The 16,371-nt window shown below is 35.6% G+C and overlaps 1 protein-coding gene across 4 annotated transcripts in view; it reads left to right on the top strand.

The window, feature by feature from the left end:
- The window catches only part of CDH18 (cadherin 18), a 577,532-nt gene that overhangs the window by 91,895 nt on the left and 469,266 nt on the right, over nt 1–16,371 (top strand). For 3 of the 4 annotated variants that reach the window (XM_082380803.1, XM_082380806.1, XM_082380805.1), the window contains exon 1: nt 3,072–14,833. The exons of the other annotated variant lie outside the window; for it this stretch is intronic. The gene's annotated coding sequence lies outside the window, so the exon portion shown is untranslated. Of the gene's footprint in view, nt 1–3,071; nt 14,834–16,371 lie in introns of those variants that run through there. 4 annotated transcript variants of the gene reach the window in all.

Genomic DNA, 16,371 nt, shown 5'->3' with positions numbered 1-16,371 from the left:
TCAAACATCTGTTTCAAATAGGCTCTGCTATCTCTGAATATTTACTGCTGGTGAGAAATCTAATGCCAGTCAGGTTTTCAGTTATAAATAGATAACCTACTTTATTGTTTTGTTTTGTTTTGTTTTGTTTCCTATCTGGAAGTCTTTAGAATTTTCTCTTTAGTCTGGCATTTTAAAATTTCACCAGAAATTTTCATGTGTATTTTTAAAAATTATTTTCAGTTAGAAGTTTTTACTTCCAGTTTTATTGAGGTATAATTGGCATACAGCACTGTATAAGTTGAAGATATATGGCATAATGATTTGGCTTACATACATCATGCAATGATGACCACAGTGGATTAGTGAACATCCATCATCTCATGTAGATAAAAAATTAAAGAACTAAAAGAAATAAATTTTTCTTGTGATGAGAACTCTTAGGATTTATTCTCTTAACTTTCACATGTAACATGCAACAATATTAATTATATTTATGTTGTACACAGCATCCCTAGTACTTATTTATCATATAAATGAAAGTTTGTACCTTATGACTACCTTCATCTAATTTCCCCCCCCCCCCCACCCTTGCCTCTGAGAACTACAAATCTGGTCTCTTTTTTAATGAATTTGTTTGTTTTGAAGTATAACTGGCCTACAACACTGTTAGTTCCTGGTACACAAGAGAGTGATTCAGTATTTCTATAACTTTCAAAATGATCACTAGGATAGGTCTATTTACCAACTGTCACCATACAAAGATATTGCAAAATTTTTTACTACATTCCCCGTACTGTACATTTCATCCCTGTGATTCATTTATTTTGCAGCTGGAATTCTGTACCTCTTAATCTCCCTCGCTTATTTTTCTTCTTTCCCCACTCCCCTCATCTCTGGAAACTATTGATACTCGCTTATTCTCTGTATGTATAATTCTGTTTCTGTCTTGTTTGATCATTTGCTTTGGTTTTTAGATTCCACATATAAGTGAAATCATACAGTATTTGCCTTTCTCTGCCTGACTTATTTCACTTAGCCTAATACCCACTAAGTCCATCTATGTTGTCACAAATGGCAAGATTTCATGCTTTTTTATGGCTGAGTAATATTCAGTTGTGTGTGTATGTGTATCACATCTTCTTTATTTGTTCATGTATAGGTTGCCTTCATAGCTTGGGTATTATAAATAATGCTGCAATGAACATAGGCGTCCATATATCTTTCCTAATTAGTGTTTTTGTTTTCTTTGGAAAAATATCTAGGAGCAGAATTGCTGGATTGTATGGTAACCTGTTTTTAATTTTTGGAGGAACTTGCATACTCTTTTCCACAGTGGCTGAACCTAGTTACATTCCCATCAACAGTGTGTGAATGTTCCTTTTTTTCCACATCCTCACAAACATTTATTTTCTTTTTGATAGCCATTCTGACAGACATGAGGTGATAGCTCATTGTCATTGATTTGCATTTCTATGATGATTAGTGGTGTTGAACATTTTTTCACCTGCCTGTTAGTCATTTGAATATCTTCTTTGGAAAAATGTCTATTCAGGTCTTCTGACCATTTTTTAATTGAGTTGTTTGTTTTTTTGATGTTGAGTTCTATGAGTTCTTTGTATATTTTGGATATTAATCCCTTATCAGATATATTATTTGTAAATATCTTCCATTCATTAGGTGACCTTTTTGTTTTATTGATAGTTTCCTTCATTGTGCCGAAGCTTTTTAGTTAGTTGTAGTGCCACTGATTTATTTTTGCTTTTGTTTTCCTTGACTGAGGACACATATCCAAAAAAATATTGCTAAGACCAATGTCAAAGTGTATACTACCTATATAATAGTTTTCTTCTAGAAGTTGTATAGTTTTAGGTATTACATTTAAGTCTTTAATCCATTTTCAATTTACTTTTGTTCTTGGAGTGAGAGGGTAGTCCAGTATGGTGTTGGGAAAATCGAACAGCTACATGCAAAAGAATCATTTACTGAAGTGGCTGTCTTTTCTCCATTGTATATTCTTGCCTCTTTGGTCATAGCTTGACCATATGTGTTGGTTCTTTCTGGGTTCTCTATTCTGTTCCAATGATCTATGTGTCTGGTTCTGTGCCAGTACCATAGTGTTTTGATTACTATACCTTTGTGATATAGTTTGAAATCAGGGAGCATGATACCTCCAGCTCCATTCCTCTGTCTCAATATTGTTTTTGTTATTCAGGGTCTTTTGTGTTTCCATAAACATTTTAAAACTATTTGTTCTAGTTCTGTGAAAAATGTCATTGGCATTTTGATGGGGATTGCATTGAATCTGTAGATTGCCTTGGGTAGTATGGTCATTTTAATAGTATTCTTCCAATCCATGAGCCTGGTATACCTTTCCATCTGTTTGTGTGATCTTTCAATTTCTTTCTTTCCATGTGTCTTATAGTTTTATAAGTACAGATCATTTACCTCTTTAGATTTATTCCTAGATATTCTATTATTTTTGAGGCAATTGTAAATGGGGTTGTTTTCCTAATTTCTCTTTCTGATTTTCCTTTAGAATTTAATGGAGTATTTCAAGTTAAAGATTTGTTTTTTTCCTGATCACAGGAAATTTTTATTTATTTTATTTACCCTTCAAGTTTTTCTTTTTTCTTTTCTTTCTTTTTGATATACCACCTGTTCATTTTTATACTGGTATGGTCTTTGTAGTCTCTGTAGTCACTTCTTTAGTGTGTTAAATTTCTCAGGCTTCTTCTGGGTGATCAATGTATTCTTTAATATGGCCATTCTGTTATCCAGCCCACCTGTTTTTTTCTTAATTTTTAAGTGTATTCCATCCCAAAGTGCTGTCTATTCATTTTCAAGGTTACTACTTGTTCTATCCTAGATTTTCTTATTTCTGATTTTAGTTTCCCTCAAATGCTTCCTAATTCTTGAATAGTCTTTTCATATTTATAAAAAAAAATAAAGTTGATTAATGTATAAAACATTAGGTTACTCTACAGTTAAGTTATTCTTTCCTATCTACCTTTCCCTTCAGAGGGAGGGCTGACTGAAGTAATTTTGTGAGTGGAAGAAGATGGATATTTAGGCCTTCCTTTAGTTTTCACATATGTGAAGAAAACAGGACAGGTCAAGGACATGTTCAATTGACAAAATATGAGGATTTGATTCTGATGTGATAGTCACTCTGTCCTCTTTGTGAGAAACAAGAGATACCTTAGGAGACTGTCGTTGGAGTCCTGGTGAGAGAGGATTGTGGCTTGGACTAGTGAAGATATTGAAAGGCAATCCAGTCAGATTTAGAACACATTATAGACTTGTTGATGGATTAGAAGATTAAAAGTGCAAAATGAAGGACAATATCTAGCACATTGGATTGGGAGCAAAAGTAAAGTGGTTGACATTAAATAAGAGTAGACCTATCTTTGTAATACGAAAGATTAAGAATATGAGTAGAATATATTAGATGCAAGCAGTTTCGATTTTCTGACAGGAAGAAAATAGTTATTTTGTGTTTATTTCTGTTTTTTAAATGGAATTGATATGAGGTCATTTATTGACAAACAGAAAAAAAAAAGTGTTGTAGAATAAAGAGATAAGATGTTTAGAAATGGTCATCATAGAATATTTTTTAAAAAAGTTTGGAAATACAGTACAATTACTAGGAAAAGCCAATTGTCCATTTGAAATCCGTGTTTTAAATTTAAAGTCAGAACATTTTATAAAGTAGTGTGATATTCCTCCAGCAGGTTAAAGCTGTAATAAAAAATTCTTATTTTCAACTTCTACCCAGGACCCTCCAATACACACTCACACACTCAGACACACAAAGCCACATACTATTATTTATATATGTTGTAATTTTTATAAAAGTTTGCAGATTTACACAACTTTTGTAGTCTTGAGGCACCTTTTCAACTTCTTAAATGTCAAAAATAATTGTTTGAATCCTTGACAGTGGTGTTAATGCACATTCATCTTTCTTTCCACATCCTGATGTATAGATGTTAAAACTGATTTTGGACAAAATCGGTCATAATTATGTAGAAGCAACACCAATAATGTCCTAAAATAATTAAGTTCACGATGACTTTGCAGGAAACAAACCCAAAAAGCGAATTGCTTCTTTTTGCTTGCATTCCTTTTCTGACTTTTTCTCTGTTTCACATACTCACTGTTGTGCTCTATAGGTTCTGTGATTGGCAAACCAATCCCCTTTATCTCCAAGCTCTGATTTTTGTCCTCTGGAAATTTGAAATAGAGAAAATCTATATCTTCCCTGAACAGATTGTGGATGGCAGCAGATCCCTTCTTTAGTCCTGCCTTTCACTTTTCAGAGATGTGGGTAATCTCAGTAGCGCAAGATGTCAAAAAATGAACCCTATTGCTATCACCCCAAATCATACCCTGTTTTTCTTTTGTAATTTTTCTCTTCCTTGTTGCAGTCACTCTTAACTTAGTCACATTTAGGAAGATGCCATTTATATGCATAGCCTTTGGTAAAATCATAATAGTAACAGAGAGGTTGTGTCTATTTTTGTAACTAATTGAGTACATACTGTATTACCAGATACTGTAATAGGTAAATTACACAAATTACCTTCTTCAATGTCTGTAATCAGCACAACTTCTCCTCCAGAAATGTGCTATTTATTGTACCATCAAAAGATGTACTGAGAGCCAGTGCTTATCAATGTCAACACACTAAATAAGTGGCAACGCCAGAATTTGACCCAAATTGGTCTCTATCTAAGATCTAAGCATTTGTTTTTAACTTTCCTTGGGAAAAAAAAATAATGACAAGGATTTTACAGTAAGCAAGTCTAATATACAATACATTTAGTAGTTGATTAAATGGGGTCAATGCTGTTTTAATACAAAAATTGTATCATTGGATCCCTCTTAGGTGAGAGTAAAATTCAAAACACAGTTGAAATGTACTAGAAAGATTTGGGAGACTTTAGAAAGGAGAAGTTCTGGCTTAAAGAATATGGTGAGAAAACCATCAGCGTCAATAATGACTAGTTAGTAAGGATAGGCAAAACACGCAGTTAGGGACAATACTATAAACCTGCCAACTATAATATATGAGTATTGGCTGCTTGAGGAATCTTTAGATAGGCAAAGAAGGGCAATGATGGTTCCTTTCTGGCAGTGACTTGTGGCCTACATTAATGTTTTAGTAGGACTGCAATATTCTGATAATAATCTAACAGTACCTATAGTTTAATGTGGCTACTCTAAGGGCCAAACACTGAGCAAAACAATGAATTTAAAGCCTGAATTTTCACTGCTCTCCTGAGCCTGTCCCATAATTCTCACAGCCTATGGTGCCCAAAAACACTGGGCTTATACAACGCAAGAGCCCTACAGAGAAATTATTTCAGCCTACCACACACAGTTGACTTGCAGTCAAAAAGGAAAAGAATAATAACATAAAGCACCCAGAGATCCAGGTAAATGAAGTCCCTTTTGATCTAACCAATCTTCCTAGAGTCCCAAATTAACACTGGCAATATGAAATTTATTTTGGACACACTTTTCTAGACAATACTTCAGAGACATTGTTCTCTTTTTAGCTTGTTCTGTTCTTTATGGGGTCGATGGCCTCTATAAATGTTTGTTTGAGTTCAAAATAATCAGGCTTTCTGTGATGATGCAAGTTTTCTTTCAAAGTAGCAATATAAATAACCTTTAATATATAGCAGCTACCTTTACTATTGTGCACTCAAACACATATACACCCACACATTCAGGGTAAGAGAAGATGATAGAGCTCACATTTCAATTTATTGCTTTCTATATACTCTCTAACTTATGATTAATTATACATGCATACTACTTGGAAATCCTTTTATAAACAACTCTGAATAAGCAAGAAAATGGTAAAGTATAACTAATCACACATTCCCAAATGAAAACCAAGCTTCTCATGCATTAAAATTAAAAAAAAAAAAAATTGCCAGTTTTGCATGCTGTAGACTATGCAAATCTCTACTGAGTTAATTTGATCTATTTTTAGTCAGAGATTTTTTCCATAGTGACCACACTATCATTGAGTTTCCAATTTTTACACTGGCAGCCTTTGTACACATGAGAGAAGTTTTGTTTACCAATAAGCAATATAAAATTCAATTTACTTCTGCTTTGATGTTTATGATTTCTCTCTTTTTACTAACTTGGGGTTTGTTTTTTCTTTTTTTAGTTCCTTTAGGTGTAAGGTTAGGTTGTTTATCTGAGAAATAATATTTTAAAATCATATCAATTTGAGATTTAGTTGTGTTTTTCTAATCATCTCTTCTGACTTCTGTTAAGTACAATCTCTCTCTTCTCTCCTCTCCCATTTCTTCCTTCCTCTCTCCTTCTCTCACCACCTAGGATGTCTTTATCATTGATCCTGTAGAAACTTTTCTCTTGTCCTTCAGGGGCTGTAACAGCTCTTATTATTAGTGTATTGTCTGTAGATGACTCATAAAATTATGTCTTTCACTCAAAACTATTTCCCAAGCTGCAGTTTCACGTTGCCAAGTGACTCTTATATAACTCCTCATGGTGTCTAGCTAAGACCTCAACATCAGCATAATTCCAGTCTGAATCTATAATATTTCCAACCAGATATTATTTTCTTTCTTCTTCCTACTAATTACAGCATCATTTTCTTCAGGACTAAGCTTGACAATTCTGATTCATTCCTAGTTGCATTATATTGTAGTTAATTATTTCTCTAAATATCTATATATGTACCTTTCTCTTTTCTATTCTTATACCAAGTTAAAGGCATTTATTATATCTTTCTGGATTATAACTATAATTGTGCAAAATTAATTATTAATTAATTATAACTATAATTGTGCAAAAGCTTTATCATCTTGCAATTCAGCGTGCAGAGTGATAATTAACCACCATGTATTCAACCAGTATATTTTGGTCACCTATTAAGTCTTAGAAAGCTTAGGCAAGTGTCCCTGCCAGACCAACTCCTTTCTTACATTGGGCGCCTGCTCTGATCTGTCTGCTCTGACACTTAAAGTGCAAAAGCTGTCACCTGGCATGGAAGTTAAGTACTCATGGTAACTGACAGTCATCCTACCTGCCTAAATAGCAAAAGTGTAGGCAAGAGATGATGGTGGAATATGGTAGACCATAAAGAGGAAGAACTTAAGACAGAGCTCAGTGAATGGTTTGAGAATTATTAATAAAGCAACATGAGTTGAACTTGATCTACTGTATTGATGGTAGTGGTGAGGAAGACTGCTTCATGAGCATGCAACTGCTATAATCCCACAGGCTTCCACATTCAGAAAGGCCCCGTGTTTGGTTTAATGCTTGTCATGGCCGTCTTGAAAATCTTAATGTTTAACAAATCCCCATATTTCCTAACAAATCTCCATATTTTCATTTTTCACCCTTCATCAGATTGTGCAGCTCGTCATGGAGGTGAGGACAAACATCAAAGCTAATGTCAGGATTCTGTTTGGACAACTGTGTGTGTGTGTGGTATTAAAAGTAATTTACCAATTTAGTAATATATGAAAAACACTGTCCATATATAGCTTATAGAATCTGTTGTGTTGCATTGCATTTTAGTGGTTTCTTTCTAGTGTTTTGGGGGTTTTTTTGTCTTGTTTTTTTGTTTTTTTTTTTACTTAAAGCCAGAGAATCTGCCTTACTACTTTGCAATCCATCAATGGAACTTATATCAGTACTTGCTATATGATACTCTGTATGTATTTTCTGAATAAATCTCTTCATGCACACATGTATACTTACATGTTTACATTCATATATACACATATGTATATATGTATAATTATATATATATGTATGTATACATCTATTATGTTTATAAATACAAAATTTTAAACATATAGAAATTTATAAGCATATACACACACACCTTTTTCTGGCTAAATGTGAGAAGTGTAGAAACTTGTGTTGAACTCAATTTTCTAAATGTCTTCTGATCATTAAAACAACTTAAGTCCATTATATCCTCAATTAGCATAACATGCTAGGAGAATGGATATGGACAGAAAATTATGAGAAGAAAACAGGGAAGCAGTCAATAAACGTTCTAGTAATCACATGAATAGAAATTAAAACAATGAGATAATAATTTTTAACCATTGAATAAGCAAACTGAAAAAGAAATGTTCTTGCTCAGAGTAGTGAGGAACCAATTAAACTTCTACTCTTCTCTAATGTGCTGGGGAACAATAACATAATCATGTGTTTTAAGAAATATTCATAAATTGTATTAGTAGTTCCGCATCCAGGAGTCTATTCAAGTGCAGTAGTCAGAGATCCAGGAAAAGAAGCGTTCATAGAAGCATTATTTATAATATTCCAAACTTGGAAACAACATCAATGTTCAGTGACAGGGAGAAGATTAAATAAAGTATTATCAATACATATATGCTTTGCAATATAACGTTGGTGTTTTATTGAAAATATTTAATAAGTGTTTTAATTGCATAGAAAAAGCTGAAATATTAAAATTTAAAAGACAAGATATATGCATCAGTTTTCAAAGTGTCTTATATGGTGTTCTCAGGGAAAACATTGATAATAGTAAGTTTAAGAGTTAGTGAACTGAATTACTTTGCTGAACACCTGAAACTAACACAATACTGTAAGTCAACTATACTTCAATTAAAAAAAAGTTAGTGTATGCCACCGTTCTGTCTGGGATGGTCACAAATGTACATTAGCAAATTAAATATACTTCTGAAAAGATGAGAGATTTTGTTAACCAGAAGTTCTGATTAATTGAACATTAAATAACTCTTGTTTTTATAAATCGAGGTTATAGAATGATTTTTAAATATTTGTCTCTTTCCTGGCATTGTAAATATTATATACTGTGTGCAATATAATATTTCTTTGATAGTTAAGAATCTTACAATACTTCAGGGTCACTGAAATGTCAATTTTCATTATATAACACCAGAAAGGTAAATACAGATAGATACGGGAGGTTGAACTGAGTGAGCGAATGTCCCCAGGACATCCCATGGAAGCTATTTTTTTCTCTTTTAATAAAAAGCTCTTGGGTAAGAGTTTATTTGTGATTTGACTTTTTCTGCTACAAAATGGAGTACAGAAATCAAACACAATTTATTTAATGAACGCTTACTGAGCCCTTACAGTTGAGATTCAACTAAACTTTATTCAAAGTCTTTTGTACGCCAGACCCTTTTGTACGTGTAAAACCCTTTAAGGATTTGCAAAATCTCCATGTAAGGTGAGGGTGGTTCTGAGAATTATAAGTCAGCTAGCATGTTCAGAGAGTAAAACACGCTGGTTAAGCACCTCTGTATTTAATGAGTTGTAGACAAGTGACTTAACCCTAGATCTTCCATCTCCAGTGTAGAGTTGTCTCCATTACACCCAGCTGCACTTGCACGTACCAGGTACTGGGTGTTCATTCCTAGCTAGCATTCAGTTAGGAGACAGATATGTAGACATATAATGATAAAGGAAGCACATTTATATACAAGTTACTATATGTGCTGTTTTAAGTACATTATATATTTTAAAATATTTAATCCTCCTTGGAAGCGTAAGAGATAGGCAATATTATGGACTTTTTACTGAAGAAGAAACTTCAATTTAAGCATATAGAATTGTGTAGCTTCCCAAGTTTGTTTGGTTCCAGATTCTGTGTTCTCAACGACTCTGCCATGTTGTCACTAACCATACCACAATTTGTTAAATAAGATATTGACAGACTTTTAAAAGTATTTTATGGCCTCAAAAAAGTGTAGAGTCAGTCAAACCTATTGGAGCAAGGTGCTTACTCAGAAAAGGTGACCTTTGTTCTGACCCCTGGAGGATGGATAAAGTAGGGGCGAGATACAGGGGAAGAAAGGAGTGGAGGTTATCCCAGGGCTGAGGGAGAGAAAGGAGTTAGAGATATTAGTTTTGTCAACTGAATGAATGTATCATGATGCAGCTTACAAAAATATGAATTAATTTAGAAGTATTGGAATTAGCTTAGTCTTCGTAAAATGCAATATACCAGGTACAGTCTCAATATTTTAGAGTTAAGACCCTCACCACCCCCATGTCCATGCTTTGCTTTTATTAAGGACACTTGTTTACATTTACTTTTTTAAAATTTATTTTGTGTTAGTTTTAGGTGTACAGCAAAGTGATTCAGTTATACATATAGCCATTCTTTTTCAGATTCTTTTCCCATACAGGTTATTACACAGCATTGAGTAGAGTTCCCTGTGATATACAGTAGGTCCTTGTTGATTATCTATTTTTCATATACATAGTAGCGTGTATATGTTAATCCCAAACTCCTAATTTACCCCCTCCACTTTTCCCCTTTGGTAACCATAAGTTTGTTTTTGAAGTTGATGACCATATCACACAATTGATTTATACTAAAATTATTGTCAGTAGAAATCTCTAAGTCTTATTCATAAGTTTTCATTCAAAGACTTGTCTCCACGGCCATATTTTTAATACACTCCTACTTTTGGACCCAGCTGTAGTGTTTCTTCTTTGTTAGATTTGAGATAACATTTAAGTTTTTCAGGACCTTAAATTTTTTACCAGTTCTTCATCCTAATATACTGGCTTCCAGTATAAAATTCCTATGGACGACTTCAGTGTTCGTAGCATTAATAAAACCATGATCGTGTTTGGAGTTAGAGCTCTATGGCTTACTACCAGAAACTTTCCTCCAGGAGAGCACCTCCACGTTGTTAAATGTGAGAGAATGGGGCCTCAACCAGTTGCTACACCGAACAATTGTACTAAAATTCTCCACGTGGGCTCTAATGAAATCACGAGAGATGATGATGGCATATAGAAAGATCATATCATGTACATTTCCCCTAGTTCCTGCCTAGCATGTCTGTCATAGAAAGCAATAGAATTATTTTGAACTGAGTTTTATATGAATGGGATACAGACTCAGGCAATCTCACTATTTTCTTTCCTTACTGGTCCACTCATCTCTTTAATAAATCACCTTGTAACTTGGCCAGGTTTCACATTTGGTGCAATAATGTCTAATTTGTAGACTCCATGTTCAATCTTGTCTTAAGTTGGGAAAATATTTGCTTATCTCTCTTCTTACTGCACTATTTTATTTTTACCAAATCTTCAAAGTTTACCGACATTATTTCAGATATTAAAAAAAAAAAAATCCTGGCATGTACTTTGTGTGATTTTTGTCCAAAAATTAATCACTTCAAACTAGGGTCCACTAGTTAGTAAATTTTCACTTATATTTGGAACCCAGTGTCCTTATTCTATCACGTATAGTGCAAAAAGTATCTATTTTATGGAAATAAAATATACGTACTATAGAAATTGAGGAGTTTTACTTTTCCCTTTGTCAGTTTTCAACACTGCCCCATTAGATCCAAACAAGTGCATTGCTGCTGTTGTTGTTTTTTCATATTTTACATGCACTGAAGAAAACTTTAAGAAGGTGCATTTATTAATCTAATTATTATAGTAAAGAAGGCACTACTTTTTAAAATCAATTACACCTATAGTTAACTTTGAAATAGTTTTTTTTATCTCTTTTTTATTTTCCTGCCTCAGTGTTTCCCCAGTATTCTGAGTGAGTAAAGGTTAACTTTATTAGGTCATTTTAAGAATATTATTAGAGATAATATTTTTTATCAGTGTAAATTTTCTTTTATTCTTTTAAGAAAAACATATAATCTGTAGTATTTGTCACCCAAGCACATAAAATAAATAGCTGCAAAGGAAATCATGTACTGCTTCATATTTTACCAGCTGTTTTTCTTTACACAAAAATCTGATCACTTTTTTTTGTTATTAACGTAATTTCAATAATCATTTCAATTAAAATTCAATCATGGTACCATGTTTCTGTAGTTAATTGTTCTAAGTGCTGAATTATAATAAGGGATATTTATACATTTCATTTATGTTCCTTCTTTATTTATGTTTGAAAACATTGCATAGACTCCTGAGTTTCCAGGGTAAAACTGAGCATGAGATGACATCTAAAGAGACAATTTCCTGAGTCTGTCTCTCAGAGAATGATCACAGTCTAGCGTTACAATTTTATCTTTCCAGTTTCTATAGTCTGACCAGCGTCAGTCTTGTGTTGGATGCTTCCCTGCCACCAGCAAAAATGATTCTTATAACTCTCCGAAGGTAACATAAGCGGGGACTTGGGATCAGAAACGTCCATGCTTTCAGTTCCAGAGATGAGCTCTGTAATATATTCTGCTGACTGATGCATTGTCCAGTTTCTTGAAGTTATCTTTGACATAAGGAGAAAAAAAGCACCTGTCTACAACCTGGCTTTCCTCAAGCAGCGTGTTCTGCATAGGTTCACTTACTTTCTCCTTTTTAACTTGAAAATAGAAGAGACACACTAAGTGGCTGACGGGCTTGCTTTTCTAGGACTAGGGAAAGTTGGTGCGGTTTCAGAATAGAAAACTTTGGAAGCCATTTAAATCCATTGTATGTTGCATCACGGGGTTTGTGGAGAATCTGAAGCCCTTAATCTGAGGGCAGTCTACTAGATATAAATCCTCCCTTGGTGAAGGGGTTCTTTTCCTAGAAATAGATTGTATTGTTTGGTGACCTGACAAATTCTTCTGCATGTCATCCCACTAAGGAGCAAGTGCCTGTTGACTTCCATTATGACTGTCCACTCGATGTGCTTGTTACGGTCTTATCCAGGGAGAACCACCAAGGAAGACTAGCAAGAACACGTTGTATTCAAGTGTGTCCCTAGGATGCTCAGTGCTGGTGTCTCAGCAAAAGCTTTTGTAGCAAACTGACAAACGTTTTATTGCATTCAACTAGAGTCAGCCAAATAAAAGAGTTAGGCTTCTCTAGAGAATGTCATCGGGTGAAAATTTTAAATTAAACTACATGACCCCTTATAGACCAAAAGTTCCTCTTTCTATCGCCTTTATCTTTCATAACTATTCCTTTCTTTGTGCTCCCAGGGCTTCATCAAAACAGGAAGATTTGAAATGGATGCTTTTCAATAACCACAAATGAATACGATTTTATGTCTGGGTACTATGCAAGGGAAATCAAGGGAAATCTCATTTGAATCAGAAACTGCATGAGAGAGAATGTACAAAACATAATACAACATTGGCTTGTTATTTCTGATGCTATTGTTTCCATACCACTTCTCCCTGAGAGTTTAGATTTTTGGAGATTTCCAAATTCTAATTGACTCCTAACATCTTCCTGAGGAGTAACAACGCACTTAAATGTGCAATTCCTTCACAATTAGAAAGAATCCGATCCATCAGCTGCTTTTGTTGTTTCTGTTGGTTTGTTTAATCATACACAAAGCAAATTAAATCTGTCCACATTTCACATCAGTCAAGCCAAATAAAGGTAGTCAAATATAACTCTAGTTGATTCAAAACATCCTTTCTTTAAAATTGCACAGATTTTCTTTTGATCTGTGCAGAGAGGCTCTGAAGTGAGGATTAGTGTCTAGATTTTAAAGAGAAGCCTCCTTAGAATCAGAGAATGGAAACAGCTTACACAGGTTCTGATATAGAGGAAAGTCTGAGACAGAATTTGAATCCACGTCTTCTGGCCTTTAGAGGGCCTTTTCCCCCTATCACACTAGCTTGTGAGCATTTATAGTATCAACTAACCAGAGCAAGTAATCCTGTCCTCTTTGAGGTTGGAATGACTGAGGGTCTTGTATAATTCTTAATATATCTGCCAAGTGATCCTTGGAATAGCCATTCAATTTAGATAAATTCCTACAGTTATTTACTACACTCCTTTAAATGGGGATGCTTGATGTTCTTAATCAGTGAGTGTGGGTGATTTTGTGTTGGAAAAAAGGGCTGAAGTCATTTCACATCATTTGTGAACATAGCCAATCAGGCCTGAAATCCTTGTTATCAAAAGCTATGTACCTTACAAATCATTTAAATTTATTCCGGAGTAAGAAGAGGTTAGAAGTTTTGTGTGTGTGTGTGTGTGTGTGTGTGTGTGTGTTTCTGGTACAAGCACAGGGGGTAGGAACGGCATTGCGGTTCCTATTCATCCTCACAAACATATGCCGACCTCCAAGGGAAAGGTCTATCTCATATAAACCGTCCGTGCCTTGAGTACTTGGGGGGAAGGCATTAAAGACCATCACCCAAGCTAAATCTCACGGCTATCACCGGACTATGCATCACTGATGAATGAGCCAGCAGTTGAATGTTTAGCAGGCTGTGACGACTTTGCACAGAAATAGGAAAATTTATTACCAGCCTGCCACATCAGTGCCTGCCCTGCCTGCTTTTCCTCTCGTTCCCTCCCGAGGGCTACTCCCACTCCATCTGACAGTCAAACCCCTTCTGGCCCCCCGTTTCCCCTCCCCCGCGGAGAACTGACGGTCTAAACTGTCACGGAGTCCTGGCCGTCATTTTTCAAGAGCAGCGATACTAAAGATGAGGCCGCCGGTCCAGGTTTTTTGAATATTTTAACTATGTCATTAATGCAATTGTTTTCCCCACGACCTTGCTGCGAGGGGGCTAAAGGGTGTCCCGTTCTGTGTGCCGTGGAATTTCTGCAGCCCCCGAAGTATGTAAGATGGGGGCGGCGGGGCGGGGAGGAGACAGAGGGAAAGGCAGCGGACGGACGGGAGAGCCGGGGAGGCGAGGAAGGAGGAGAGACAGGCAAGGAGAGGATCAGGCGGGCTGGCCGTGCCAGCCAATCAGAGGCGCGCTCGGGAGCTGCCGCAGCCGGAGCCGCGGAGCCGGGGCTCGCAGGAGCGCGGAGCCAGCCCGGGGCTCTCCGAGGACCCGCGCAGCGGGCGCAGGCACCGGCGAAGTCCCCTCCGTGCTGCTCGTAAATTAAGTTCCTTTCCGCCAATGAGGGCAAGTCAGCCAAGGTAAGGCTTCAATTCATGACACTTTACTGTGGAGTGACATTAAGATTTTCGTGCAATGGGGCTGCTCACCCGGTTCTGAGTCAAAACAATATTTGGTGAAATCTTCCTCTCTGGGTTGGTTTCACAGGATCTGCTGCGAATGGGAAAGTTGGAGCTAATGCTTCGTGAGCCTTATCGCTTGTATACATTAAAAAAAAATTTTTTTTTTTCTTATCCAAGAATGTTGCCATAGAGCCTATGGCATGTGAGTGTGATAACACAGCCGGATCTCTGTTTATGTTTATCTGTGGATGTACTATTATCTGCCCTGCCCATGAAGAAGTTGGAAGGATACTATGCAAGGCGCATTTGAATTGTAATGCCATGAAAATAAGCTGTCATTTATGTCTGTCTGTAAAAGTGAGGGAAAGCATTGTGAGAACGGAAACAGGGACGTTGAAATTGAAATTTCCATAGTGCTTTTTAATTATTGCCTTTCCAGTAACCTCTGAAATTACATGATCTGAGCACTGAAGCTGCAGCAGGGCAAGGCTCATTTTCTCTTTTCTCTCCTTCATTTATTTATTTTTTCCCCATGAAACGCTTCATAAATGCTTATTAAAGCTTAAGATGAAACTTTTTCTTCTTTCAAAGGGCACTATAAATGATGAATGAAAAGGAATTAGGTAGCCTCCTGTGCCCAGCAAAACATTTAGTATATGCCCTTTTGTTTGTTAACTCTGATTCATTTTCTAACTTCTTTAACTGGACTTATTTGAGTTTGGAAATAACAATTATTTTGTCTTAATTTTCATGTCTTTAAAACAAGATAAAATTATGCCTTATGCATGTTTGTGTGTGTGTGTGTGTGTATGTGTGGTGCGTACAAATGTGGAACTAGGAAAATCTGTCATGTAACAGGTGAAAAATAAAATTGTATTCGCTAATTATTAAAGTATTTCCTTATATCCATGCCTGCTGTATTTAAAGAACTTTCAGATTAATCAAGAAGAGTACATGCTCCTTGCTGTTTCCCTGCTAAAAATGAAGAAATACTAAAATGAAAATCTTAGCTAAAATTATTATGGTCTTTGGTTTGCTCAGGTGATGGCATCACTGCTTCGAGCTGAGAAAGATCTTATTATGCAGCCAAAAAAACAAAAAACCTACAGGCTCTGACTGTGTTTTGGAACCTTTATTTTCCACTCTGGGATCACCCACAGATTTTTCAAAGCAGGGGGCTTTCCTTATGCAGTAATTGTCTGCTTCTGTTTCAGTGGTCTTGTCTTATCAGAGAAAATATTTAATTCTAAACCAAGAGTTAGAGGTCCAGACTAGATCTCGTATGTATCTTGTTGGATGTGGGAGAAGGGAGACAGGATGTGATACTAGTAGAGAATTAGTTCTATAGTCTAACACTCTGGTCCGAGAACCAATCATCATTTGTTTCTTTCAAGCCTCCTGTTATATGTTAAATTTCAGACTTCCTGATAATAAATTAACCTAGTGTAGATCAACCCATTTCTTCACTTAGCAAGGCGTTCATTTAATGGGCCTTG

The sequence above is a fragment of the Balaenoptera borealis genome, assembly GCF_965194805.1.
Source record: "Balaenoptera borealis genome assembly, chromosome: 2".
Classification (NCBI taxonomy): domain Eukaryota; kingdom Metazoa; phylum Chordata; class Mammalia; order Artiodactyla; family Balaenopteridae; genus Balaenoptera; species Balaenoptera borealis.
This window is presented reverse-complemented; position numbering and strand designations above follow the sequence as displayed.